Below are 12,907 nucleotides of genomic sequence, written 5' to 3'. Positions count from 1 at the left end.
ATTCATCACTATTACCTATTGCCCACAACTGTGTGGCAGATTGTAATATCTATCAATAAATAAATCTATCAACTTAAAAAAAAAATTAATGACCTGAGCATAAAAGCCTGCAAAATGTTTTTAAATAATTATATGTGATGTGAAAATTTATATTTAAGATTGTCCTTGATGGCCGAATTGGCCAAAACGTAGGACTGTTGATGATATAATCAAGAATGTTCAGATCTAACATGAATACCAATTGATTTATTAAGAAATAAATAGCAGTCTCAAGAAATTGAAAACATTATACATAAAATTATTATCAACGTTAGAAAGCATTTAATTTCCAAAATGTTTTATACACAACGTGTTTAAAAAAAATACTGAGATACTTGGTCATCAATATTTTCGAAGATGACTGAAAAACATAAAAATCAAGATGTATAAGGTATCCTTTCTACCTCAGTAGCTTCTTTTCCGAATAGCTTAGTGCAAGCAAAATGTCTAATAATCAATCTTCTAGAGGATTAAAATTTCTACAAAATTCATACACAATAGGAAAAATAGATTTAAATAATTGTGAAATATAGTGAAAGTGAACTGAAAATGAAAAAATATCACACTGTATTCTAATTAGTATTGCTGAATGTAATATCATTATGCATGAATTAATAATGTGAAATTTCAGAGGTTCATTTAAATTCAGAGGGAATAAGAATTTTTTGAAAAAAAATTCCCAATTTTAACACTTAATAAAAAATATTTAAACTTCACTTTGATGAAATTTATAATTAAAACATATAATATATTAATATAATTATTTCTTCTTGGAGAAGTTTGTTGAGGGGTGCGGTCAGCAAAGAACAACATAAATAAACAAAACGATATTTATTTATTTTATACCGACGTTTCGACCTGAGTTTCAGGTCTTCATCAGGGCTATAGAACAAAAGAGATAACAACATTTAGAGTAACATACAATTGAAAAGGAATTGTATACACACAAATTTAGATATTTGTGTGTTTTATTACAAATATAGTGTTTTATTTTTAAAATAAAACAATAAATATATTTTAAAACAACAAATATATTTTACAAATATAATGTTTTCTTACAAATTTAGATATTTGACTCAGGTCGAAACGTCGGCATAAAATAAATAAATATGGTTTTGTTTATTTATGTTGTTCTTTGCTGACCGCACCCCCCGACAAACTTCTCCAAGCATTAATCTACGGTCAACTATCTACACCTCATTAATATAATTATTATTTATAATTTATTAATATTTGTAAGAACTCATTTCATTTCATCAATTTGACTTTAACATCTTCCCGATTTCTGTGCTTCCTTAATGTTAAGCCACCTCAAATCGACTCTGTAGGAAAGCTTAACAAAAACATAAAGAAATGCTGGCTTGGATCGATACATTAAATACAAACCAAATTAAAAAAAAAGATCCTTCGATTTTAGCAAAATTAGTATTAAAAACAAACGAAATTTATAAATTGCTGATTATAATTTTCTACGAATTGATCAACTCCGATGGGTCTGGGTCCTGAAGTCTGTTCCGAAAGGTTGAAGACGATGTTCTCAATCTATCAGGTCTGGTGACTACTCTGTACAAAGCTACTGGGAGACTATACCAACACAGGTCGAAGTGGCGACTGTACCATACCAAGTCGAAGTGGCGACTGTCCTACACCAAGCCGACGGGGCGACTGTACGTAGGCTACTGAACATAGCTCACAACTTGTTGTATCTTTGTAGCAAATAATCCCACTGGCCCGTATTTCAACAAATAAACATTACCATAAGTATAATTCCCTTTCTTTAAAAAAAAAATACTTCTAATCAAAATACGAAATAAATAAAGTAATTAAATCTATGAAGTATCTATTTACATTTTAATTAATATAAATGGCGTTAATACTTAATTTTCTTTCTTGGGCTAACCATAACATTTTAATCGTGATGTTGCAATGCCCAGGTCGCGCATATTTAAAAAAAAATTAACAACTACTTGATTACAGAGAACAGAATTTAGAAGATTTTGTGTTAGTTGGAAAGGGTGTGAAATTGCTGTAACAGTTGAATGTTGACCCTTTTCCCATGATATCCTCTGAGTAAAGTTTAAACGGAAAAGAACCTAATTCGTACTTGAAGTATTTCTTCGGACATAGTACGAATACGTTTTTGAAAAAAGGCTGAAACCTAAGAAACTTACTACCAGAACAGAAGCTTGCCTGTTGACATTGTGGTCAGCAGTTTAGGAATATTATCTAGCGGACCAACATTCCTACCGGATTATATTAAAAATCACAAAATAAATAAAGATATCCTAGAACCTTTAATAGTTTATGTTGGCTCATCGGATCCATTAAAGTTTTCAATGTCAATACATTTCAAGTTGTTACATCTTTTTAAAATTTGAATGCTTATTGGCATTAAATATATATAAATTCCATACCATGATACTAGGATGAAGGTATGTTAATGGAGTTCAATGAAAACAGGAAGAAAAGGTTAAAAAAATTGACAACTTTAACATTAACATTGTAAACCAGGGGCCTGATACTTTTTTTTTTTTTTTTTCAACCGATAGCTCTTTATCATATGTTTATTGAAATATTTGCAATTGTTTGTTAGGAAAAGGTCAGTTTGAAATTGAGTGACATTCTGGTTACTGGATTAATAAACGTATAAATTTAAGATATCAAATTTAGTCCCCAATAGGGGGGATTAATTAGTGTCTTAGTTAGTAATTAATAAAAAAAGTTGGTAGTGTAGGTCCACAGTGTTATAGCTTCCCTGTGAAGACGTTTATATAAAGCACAGAAATCCGGTAAATTTGTGTAACTCTGAAAGACGTAGTAATCTCTAATAGTTTATTAAATAAATTATTGTGGTAATTAAGCAATAAATCCTTGTTGAAAAAAATATAAACTTTTGATAATAAAAAGTATTTTAAAAAATATCTCAATAAATAATAATTAGTTTGTATGGGATCATGAATGATTTTATCATTAAAATACCTTCCTGTTGTTTATTACTTTTCAAAAAAGTAATAGTAGAACGTAATAAGGAGGGTATGTTGTATCCCAAGCTCCTTCTAATAAATGAGTGTTAAATTAAATTGTGTTAATGTAATCTGAATAATTCGGTTGAAATTTATCAAATTAAATGGTTAAAACTTGATTCTTTAGCATAACATATTTATAATGGTATTATAATTATTACAAAATTTTTCGATTCCCTTTATTTATCTTGATACGATGATAAATATGAATTGAATACAAGCAGAGTAAATATGGAAGCGGGTGGAGCCCAGTTATTGAATAAATTGTGTAGGAAGAAATGAAAAAAATATTAACGGGCCCAATCAGAAATACATAACTAATGAAATCAATATTCCGCTATTTGCCCTAACATTATGGAGCGGAATGCTTGTTTGTCATTGGTTGGCAGCCTAGTGTACATATCCAATAACCAGCTGAACCATACTGTACCTCTATGTGTTTATATAGAAGTATCTTTGTATAAATCATGTGATGAGGTTTGGGCGCCAGAATTGATTATTTAATTTATTGTTAACATTCGTCCTGTTTTATTCTACACAAATATAAAACCTCCATTTGTTTTTGCTGAAAAAAAAACATTTTATATCAATTTCCTTCAAGGAGTTAATAAACAAATATAAAGAAAAAGCAGTTATTTAATCTGAAATGTTTCCTCTATATGATAGACCAAGATTTCTGTTCTCATACAGGTCAAATAATTGAATAAATCAAACTTGACTCAGAAATGGCCGAAACGATTTGCATTGTATCAGCTACCCAAACAGCGATCAGGTGGCTAGTTTACAAAATAAGCTTCATTTCCAATGTAAATATTGTTGTTTTTGCTCATATACTACCCTTACCTTTCAGTTTGGCCTATATCGGCAACGTTGTATATTGTAACGTTTATTACATTGAAAATTAGGTGTATGTGTAGTCGTTTACACTCTACTAAGTTACCAGAGAAATTTAAAAAATAATTTATAACAATATTTAAAAGAAATATGAAATATACCGTTTCACGCCGATAGACAGTTTTAGATTATTTAAGACTTGTTATTATTAGTAAATAGTCTAAAAATAATATAATACCAGGCATAATTATACAATTTAGGGGATGAGTGGCCGAGAAAAGAATGCTCTTCTATTATTTTTGGTATTTTAATCTCCTTGAGAGATTGTGATTGTATTGTGTCGTACATCAACTAAAATCTCTTTTAGGTGACTTGTCTGTATATTCCCAAGTAAATTTCAAGTTTCCGCATATCCTACAAAAAATAAAAAATAAAAATATAGCTTACGTTAACTATAGTTTTTTATGTTAAACATAGCTTTGTTAACTTATGTTTGTTAAAATAATTGGCATGGATAAAAAAAAAATAAATACACCATACATTGAGTTTTAGTTACATTTCTATAATTAATATAGATAATATACCAATGATTTTTTGATTTATTAATCCGCGTCGAGATGTAATCATTACTTCATTTTACTTCAATATTATAAACAAATATATAAATTGGATTGTAGGATTTTCACGATAAAAAACCGTGCCCGTGTAGGCCTCATAGAGGCGACATATTTCCGTGACAACGTATACTCTATGCTAATATTTCATGAATATAAATTACAATCAATCCAATGTTATATATTTGAAATAATAAACCAGTTCACATATTGAATTCAGATATTTATTTTTGCTTGGTTATACAAAATATTTATACAGTTATACTTAATTATTCTATTCATAATCGGACGATGGTAGTTTAATTAATTCCAATGAATTTTATTATTATCACCATATTCTTAATTTCATGCATAATTTAAAGATCATCTCAGGCTTCCTTCCCCCACCACTACCTTCTCCGTTACGCTACACTTTTGCCTGCATGACTCTCAGCATCTATAATCCTCTTACCCCCACCACCTCACTCTTACCCATCCCCACCACTACCTTCTCCGTTACGGGACACTTTTGCCTGCATGACTCTCAGCATCTATAATCCTCTTACCCCCACTACTACACTACTAATAAACTCCCCCACAATCTACTTCCGTTATGGGACACTTTTTCTAACATGGCATCCCGCAAAATGATTTATAAGACGTTGTCACGTCAAAAATAAAAGTTTATATAAGTAAAATGTTTAAATGGTTACTATAGTTATCCAATAATGTTTTGTATTAATTGTAAATAAAACAATCTACTTCCGTTACGGGACACTTTTTCTAACATTGCATCCCGCAAAATGATTTATAAGACGTTGTCACGTCAAAAATAAATAAATAAATAAAAAAGATTCTAGTCCAAATTAGACAAAACGAAAAATCCGTTGTATAATTTGAGCTCATCAGGCTTATAAATGGTTAAAAGAAGTAAGACCTCAGAAAATAAAAATAATTCCATTCCCTCTACCATGAGTAGTTGGAATAAGGGGTAGTTGAAAAAATATTCAGAGGAATAAATGAGTATTGGAAATATTAACTCGGGGTTGAAATGGGACTGAATCCGTTTAAGTTAATCACCGCCGAAAGAGGCGACAGGGAGCTGAGCTAAGCACAGCATTAGCGGCGGCCATTCAAGCAGAAGAGCGTTCCGCAATTAAAGCAAAACAGTCCAATTAAGCAAAGGAGCGGCGAGGACGAGGCTGATGAAGAGGAACCACAAGCCTCCTGCCTCCAGGACACCACAATCAGGAGTCATTGTCTTCGGATACTTTGTGCGCTCTGTCTTGTACAGTCACGTCACGCCGGGTCACGGTTCGTTAGCCAATAGCATTAGCTTGGCGGGGGATCATCTGAAAAATCCGCTTCTTCCCTTATTTCAGCTGTCATTTATTTATGATTTATCATTTTTGTACAGTTTAATAAATATATAAAATCATCGAATTTGATATAAATAAATATAATTTTGTTTCCTTATTATTTAATGTAAATTAGCTTTGTTTTCAAGCTAAGAAATTAATAATAATTTTTGTGCTCAGAATCGAAAATTTTACTCAAATTTTAAGTTTTAGACATCGGGGAACTAATTTGTTTCAGTGTGTGAGGATTGATAGGCGACACTACGAAACAAAATCTTGACCCTTTTCTCTCCCGGCCAACTCTGTTTAGAATAGGTTGATTACCTGTAAATAACTTCAGATATCACCAGACCGATTTTAAAATGATGCCGTTTTTCAATTTCAGGCGCTTTTTAAATATTGCTCGATTAAACTATCTTAAAGTCTCCTGTTTCCGTTTTAAGCTATTATTTCAAAAGTGATATAGGGCCATCGCTCTCCAGGGGTTTAGGGCCTTTTTTAGTGTTATGATTTCCCCTTGTGAGAGTGGAGGGTATAAATATCAACTAGATAACAATAATAACAAAAAAAAGTTATATTTGTTTTAGATTGGGAGGAAAGTTTGGAATTATTATAAATGATATCGAATTTAATAATTTCATCATTTATTTTATTTTTGATTTTATTGAATTACTTCACTTTAGCTGGTTACTTATTTGGCTATTTATCTCTACTTATGTTTATTTCAAATATGAATTTACTATTTTATCAATATTGTTGCATTATATTTAATTTTTATTATTATTTACAGATTTATATTCTTTTTTTTTTTAAGCTATTCAATATATGTTTAATGTATACAAGGGTTTTTTGTATCCTTCTCTCCCTCAAAGTAAAAATGAATCAAAAAATACCACGCCCACGGAGTCTTTTTTAAGTTAATAGAATGTCCATCATAATAATCTAAACTGGAACAGAAGGTAGCTAATGATTGGCTCGTATTGTTCCTCTATTCCTCTGCCACGCCTCTGATCCATCATAATGGTCCCTCCATTATACTCCTTTTTCCAAGACACGTACACCCCTGATAATCTTGAATGTAGTAGATTATATTATTTCGATAAAAGATCTTTAAAAAAATATAAATCATTGATTTTGGAGACTACCAAGACGTAAATGGGGAATTCCGGGAGGTTCGTTATTGATGGCTGGGTTTTCAATATTTTTCAATGTTCTCGGTATTGAACCTCCGGGTCATTTAGGACTATATATATATATAAAGCATGATTCCAATAACCCCTACTTTAGGAAGGTTAGATATCGGATTTCGTATTGGAAGAGTTGATCTACTACCTGATGTAGGCAATGTTACCCGAAGCTAATTAACAAGATATCGTTGGGGCTATTGTGCATTTATCAGAGCTGTAACAAGAACGCTAGGCCTAATCTTGGTTTTCATGATGGAATTATTACTATATTATGAATTCATGATAAAGGTTATGGACAAAAGAAATTAATGATTCTACTCTACTATCACTGTATTTATTCTTATTTGTGTCAAGAAAAAGAAAATAACTAAATAATCAATCTACGTTTCATTTTTATTGTTTTCTATTTTTAACAATGGAAGTAGAATTGCATAATTAAAAAATCCATGTTTAATTGCCTACTATGAAGCTCTTCTTGTTATATTTATATCTAAAAACAAACATAAATTAATTTACTCGAATAGGATTTTAGCAATTTTGTATTTAATTTCGAATAAATCTTAATATAAAAAATAATTGAAACTGACTCACCAACTCAAAAATTACAGTGCTTATCACACTAAAATAATTAGTGGTCCTTAGTGTAAACAAGCAATAAGGTTGAATTTGAAAACTTTCATTACATATGTGATTAAAACTGGATTACTTCGAAAAAAAAAAAAAAAGTTTTTCAAATAAGTTGAAAGCTATACATCTATAACTTTACAGATGCTTGATAGGAAAATAATTAAATATCTAAGCTAAAAAAAAATTATAAAGGAAAAATTAAAAGGTTTACTTACATCAGGTATATTCAAATTCAGTTCGATGAACGCAATCAAGCAAGCGCTACAAGTGTGTGGACTAAATTTCCATAACCTCTCCATCTCTTGTTACCTATTTCACATTTTTTTTTTTTTTTTTATTAAAAGACGTTGTATACTGTACTTAGATCAGAAATGAAAAAAAAAGATGTATGTATATGTATTTGTAATTTTTTTCTAGCGTGTTAATGATACTTTTTTTTTTGGATCTTAAGGATTCATAAGTACTGGGGCATAACCTTGAGTTAAATGTATCACATTAATGAATATCACACTATAATAGAAATTTCCCTAATAGTACAAGAGCCCAAGAGGAGAAAAAAGGCAGTTATCTCACCCCAATTTCTGATTACTTTAATGAAATTTCTCTTTTAGGGCTAATATTTCAACAAATATACTCTTCTTTAAATAATGTTCTCTTAGATTTTCTATTGTTGTTGGTATTTATTAAGATATAGAGCTCCGAATGAAAAATCAATGTTTTTTTAAGGTTTTGATACAGGCGCCATTTTTTAATCCCCCTACCTATACTTGACAGACTCATCAATTTTGACTAGTAATTATTTAATTATAGTTTTTATTGAAGTAATCAAAAATTGGGGTGAGATAACTTTTTTTCTCCCCGCCTCTTGTACTATAACTATACATGAAACGTCGTCACATTATTGTTGTCTTACTGGCTGATTATCAAGATCCAATACATTATGTATCGTCTATCATATATCTCTCACTTACATATCTGTTAAATTGTTCATGAAATAATTAAAAGGTTATTTAATTTAAATTTGTTACGTGAAAAAATAGTGTGTATTTAATGTTTTACTATTCACGTACCATAATACTTTGACAAAATTTGAAATTGAACAAGCTTTCCGCTTTCGCACTGTACAACTGAAACGTAAAAGGTAGTTTTTCTTGACACTTTGCAATACCACTAACCGCACTGTTTACCCAGCAGCTAGGTCTGTATTTGCCCAGCTCTTAGTGGAAAGAAAACAATTATAAAAAAAGGAAGAAGGGCATATAATGTCAGGGAAGAAAGACAGAAGTGTCCTTATGCTCGGAGAAAAGGAATAGAATAACAAAGCGGGAATGTCAGAGGAACTCAGTTTACTGGTCCCCTCTTTCATCTCCTTATAAAGCAACTACTGATGGCTTTGCTCTCTTCTGCATAAGACATGCCTTTATATCCTCCCCCTTTTCTGTCCATGTGTGTTTAAATAAAGTAATTTCTTAATTGTTTATATAACTTTGTTAAAAATGTTTTCTAATTATTTACACAAGCTTTTTGAATAATTATCAAATAAATGATAGGTTGGTAAATATTATCTTTTTTTATGCCTGACCAAATTCGACTAACGTAAGGAATCATTAAAAAGAGTGGTTTAGTTGGCCTTACCCATACACATTTTTTGAATATGTGGTGGAAAACACCCTACACGTCAATGAAAGCAGTAAACAATGATATTTTGAAAGAAACTAGAAGAAAGGTCTTTAATTAAAATTAACTTTTCAGGCATTTGTCGATTACTATGTTATTCATGGGGAATAAATCTTTTTTTTTTCATTTATTGATATTTACAACTGTTTAAAAAATACAACAAGTGAATTTGATCATAGTGACATAATGATAATGATATGATACAGCATGTAGAGAAACTACCTAGTATTAGAACTCTAAAAACATTTTAAAATATAAGGTCACGAGGCCATCTTCTTTTCAGGCGCCTCGGAGGATTGCCAGGAATGGAAGAGGAAACAAGGTTAGAAACTAGTGGGTTTGGGTGGTTAGGGAGTTTATATTGGAAGGAATGATATCGGGTTCGGGCTAGATCGGTTACATAAGGAACATTTAGGTCTTTATGGATGGTTTTATTAGTAACAAAATAAGGAGCATTGAGGATTTTACGAAGGATTTTGGATTGTAAGGATTGGATACGAGAGGAATTCGAAGGTTAGTGGAGCCCCAGAGCTCAACTCCGTATGAATCAATCTTTAAATTTATATTTATTACAGGTTATATCATCGACCTTAACAGGTATAATTAACTATAATTCTATAGAACTGGTAAATTGGTTATAACATTATTGAAAATCTTTTTCAAAACTTAAAACATTTATTCATAATGTTTCGATTCCCACCTGTAGGGATGGAGGGAGAAAGGGAGGTAGAGACGGAGGGAGGGAGGGAGGGGGAGAGAGGGAGAGAGAGAGAGAGAGAGAGAGAGAGAGAGAGAGAGAGAGAGAGAGAGAGAGAGAGAGAGAGCAGTGCTAGTGGCATATGAGAAGCAAACATTAAACAGGACCTGAATACCCAAGGCATTAAGGGAAAAATTCCGAGGACCGACCAGCTCTTGAGGGTTTGAGCTTTAAGTGCACTGAATCAGTTTCTAGAGTGAATGGAGTTCTCAAGGAGCCTATTGAGCAGTTGGTGAATGCCACCACAGCTCTGCTCTGTCGTCTTATTTACTCCTTTGAATTTTCTTCTCTAATAGAACCATTTTCGTCTATTACCTGTTTCTAGAGTTATTTAACTAGCTGTGTTTATCTCCCTATTTTGTGACTCTTGTGTCGTATAGGCAGCTAATTATCGAAAGTAACCATTTAAATAGTCGAAAAATCGTGTATATTTTTATCAATACTTTGTTGATGGTTTTGCAATAGTTTCAATAAATTCAGTCTAGTAATATTATGTACTTTCTTTGAAGCATAAATAAACTTTATGCTTCGGACTACATTAATTTATATTGTACTCCAGTATTTTTTTTTTAATTTTACATTTTTAACAAAGGATGGTATTATTACAGATAGAAGAGTTCAATCTCAACATATATATTAAAAATATATAAGCAAATAAATAAACAAATTAAAGTAAAATGATTCATCTTAAAAAAAATTCCATACCTACGTCAAATGTTTAAACTCCTTCTAGGGAACTCTGAACTGAGCTTTGTTTACAATGTTTAGAGGGAAAAGCAGTGCTCCAGGTAATCCCAATGCCACCTTAACGCTTATTATATAAGTTATCAGTTTTCTTTTGAAAGGTTTTTAAAATAAGTCTCCCAAGCACAGGTTATTTTGATAAGGAGTTTACGGTCAGTTATGTAATTATAGTAAATATTCTATCCTTAGGAAACACCGCAAATCTTCGATACTGCACTCAATAACACTGTTTACGCCAGGAAAGGGCTAACGAGTGGGGTAGGAAAGAAAAAACTAATAGTGCTCTCATCCATATTTCTAATGAATAGAAGTTACCACGCTTTATATCAGTATAATTTTTTTATTAAAGTGAATTTTAGATATTACTTTATATATATATATATATATTACTAAATTGCATAATATTTACACTGAAATTTCGAAGTATTATTTACAATTTTCTTTTTTCTTAGATTTTTTTTATTATCTACATTTTCGTATCAGTACTCAGAGAAGTCTGCCAAAAAAAACCTATTATTTTTTCACAAAACACAGTATGTACAAGATGCAATGTATTCTTTTTATATACATCATCCATTGAAAACAGCACATGGACACGGCTCAAAAGTTTTATTAGTTTTTCATGTATTGTTATTCTTTTAGTTAGGAATAATTTAGAGCTTTTTTCAAGTTACCTGAAACTTCAATAATTCCCTTTCACAGTAAAATATTGTTTTAAAATGAGAAGTTGCATTATATTTTAGTTAATTATTTGTTGCAAAATTCAAAGTTCATGTATATTAAAAAGAATAGATAACTAAATAACGGACTGAAACTTATGTCTTCATGCCTACATAACAGAAACAATTACCATCTAAAGAGAATGGTATGATTATTGAAACATTGTTTATTGGTTTGCAAGTAAAATATTCTAACTCAAAAATTTTGAAATATTTGATATATACATATTGTTCATATTACGTAAATAGTAATTTTTATTTTAGAAAAACCAAATAACCCGAAACTAGAAAATCTTGACTTAATGTGTTTCACTTGTAAGCCGACGATTTATTTTAATACTTTTGACCAACCCTAGGATAATTCCTACTACTAATGTAGCCATTAGTTAATTAATAATAAATGAATTAATAAATTTTCGCCACCTATTTCAATTACTGGAAATAATCAATCAAGATAATGCTTTATCCGGATTATTAATGAATGTTATTGCTACAACATAACTTATTCCAGACAGCGCTCTTTATTTGTTACACTATGATTACTAATAAATGTTATTTGGATAAAAAAAATATATAAATTTTGAAAATTAAACAACTCTTATTAATATTTATTTCTGTTTTCTTAAGTCAAGATTTAAATATAACAAAAAAACAAAAACAATAATAATTCCATTCATGCATAATAACATTAGTTTAGTTAACTCTTGAATTTATAAATTTAAGAAAAATAGCTTACTAATTAATTAAGCCCAGAAACTTAAAATAAAAACGATTGAAACCGTTTGTCCAATTAATTTTGTAAGTTAAATAAGAGGAAATTGAAATCCCTTGTAAGGGTTCCCATGATTGGTATGATGGGGCTACATTGTTGGTTTGAAAGTCCTATTGAATAAGTAAACTGTGAATGGAAATATATAATTCCACATATTTTTTTCTTTTTACTTTTTCAATAGAGATCGAGCGTGCTAATATTTGCATCTGAATATATAATTATTTTGATAATATTTTACTTCTGGTAAAGGGTTTATTCAGCAGTCAAGAAACTAAGATACCATTTATGACTCCTGAACAAAAGTTATAACCATTTACTGACCAAACCCATTCGTCATTGAAATTTTATATATATATATATTTATTTATCTGTCTTATTTAGTATTTTAATTAAAATTGAAATTCAACTTTGTTTATATGATATTTTTGGATGTCCCCAATCGGGTCAATCTAAGAGTTCAATTCAATAAAGATTGAAATTCTTGAAAAATATGTTTATTTTTAACTCACATCAAAAATGCAGATTTAATAAATAATTAATTAATGCAACTAATTTCTCATAATATTCTTTTTTCTCA

General features: G+C 30.2%; 1 long non-coding RNA gene across 1 annotated transcript in view; it reads left to right on the top strand.

The window, feature by feature from the left end:
• The window catches only part of LOC136795856 (uncharacterized), a 258,646-nt gene that overhangs the window by 180,293 nt on the left and 65,446 nt on the right, over positions 1–12,907 (top strand). The window lies entirely within an intron of this gene.

The sequence above is a fragment of the Halyomorpha halys genome, unplaced genomic scaffold (genome assembly GCF_000696795.3).
Source record: "Halyomorpha halys isolate HHAL.00 unplaced genomic scaffold, Hhal_1.1 Scaffold1140.1, whole genome shotgun sequence".
In the NCBI taxonomy this organism is placed as follows: Eukaryota; Metazoa; Arthropoda; class Insecta; order Hemiptera; family Pentatomidae; genus Halyomorpha; species Halyomorpha halys.
The sequence above is the reverse complement of the archived record's forward strand: the minus strand, read 5'-3'. Positions and strand labels throughout refer to the sequence as shown.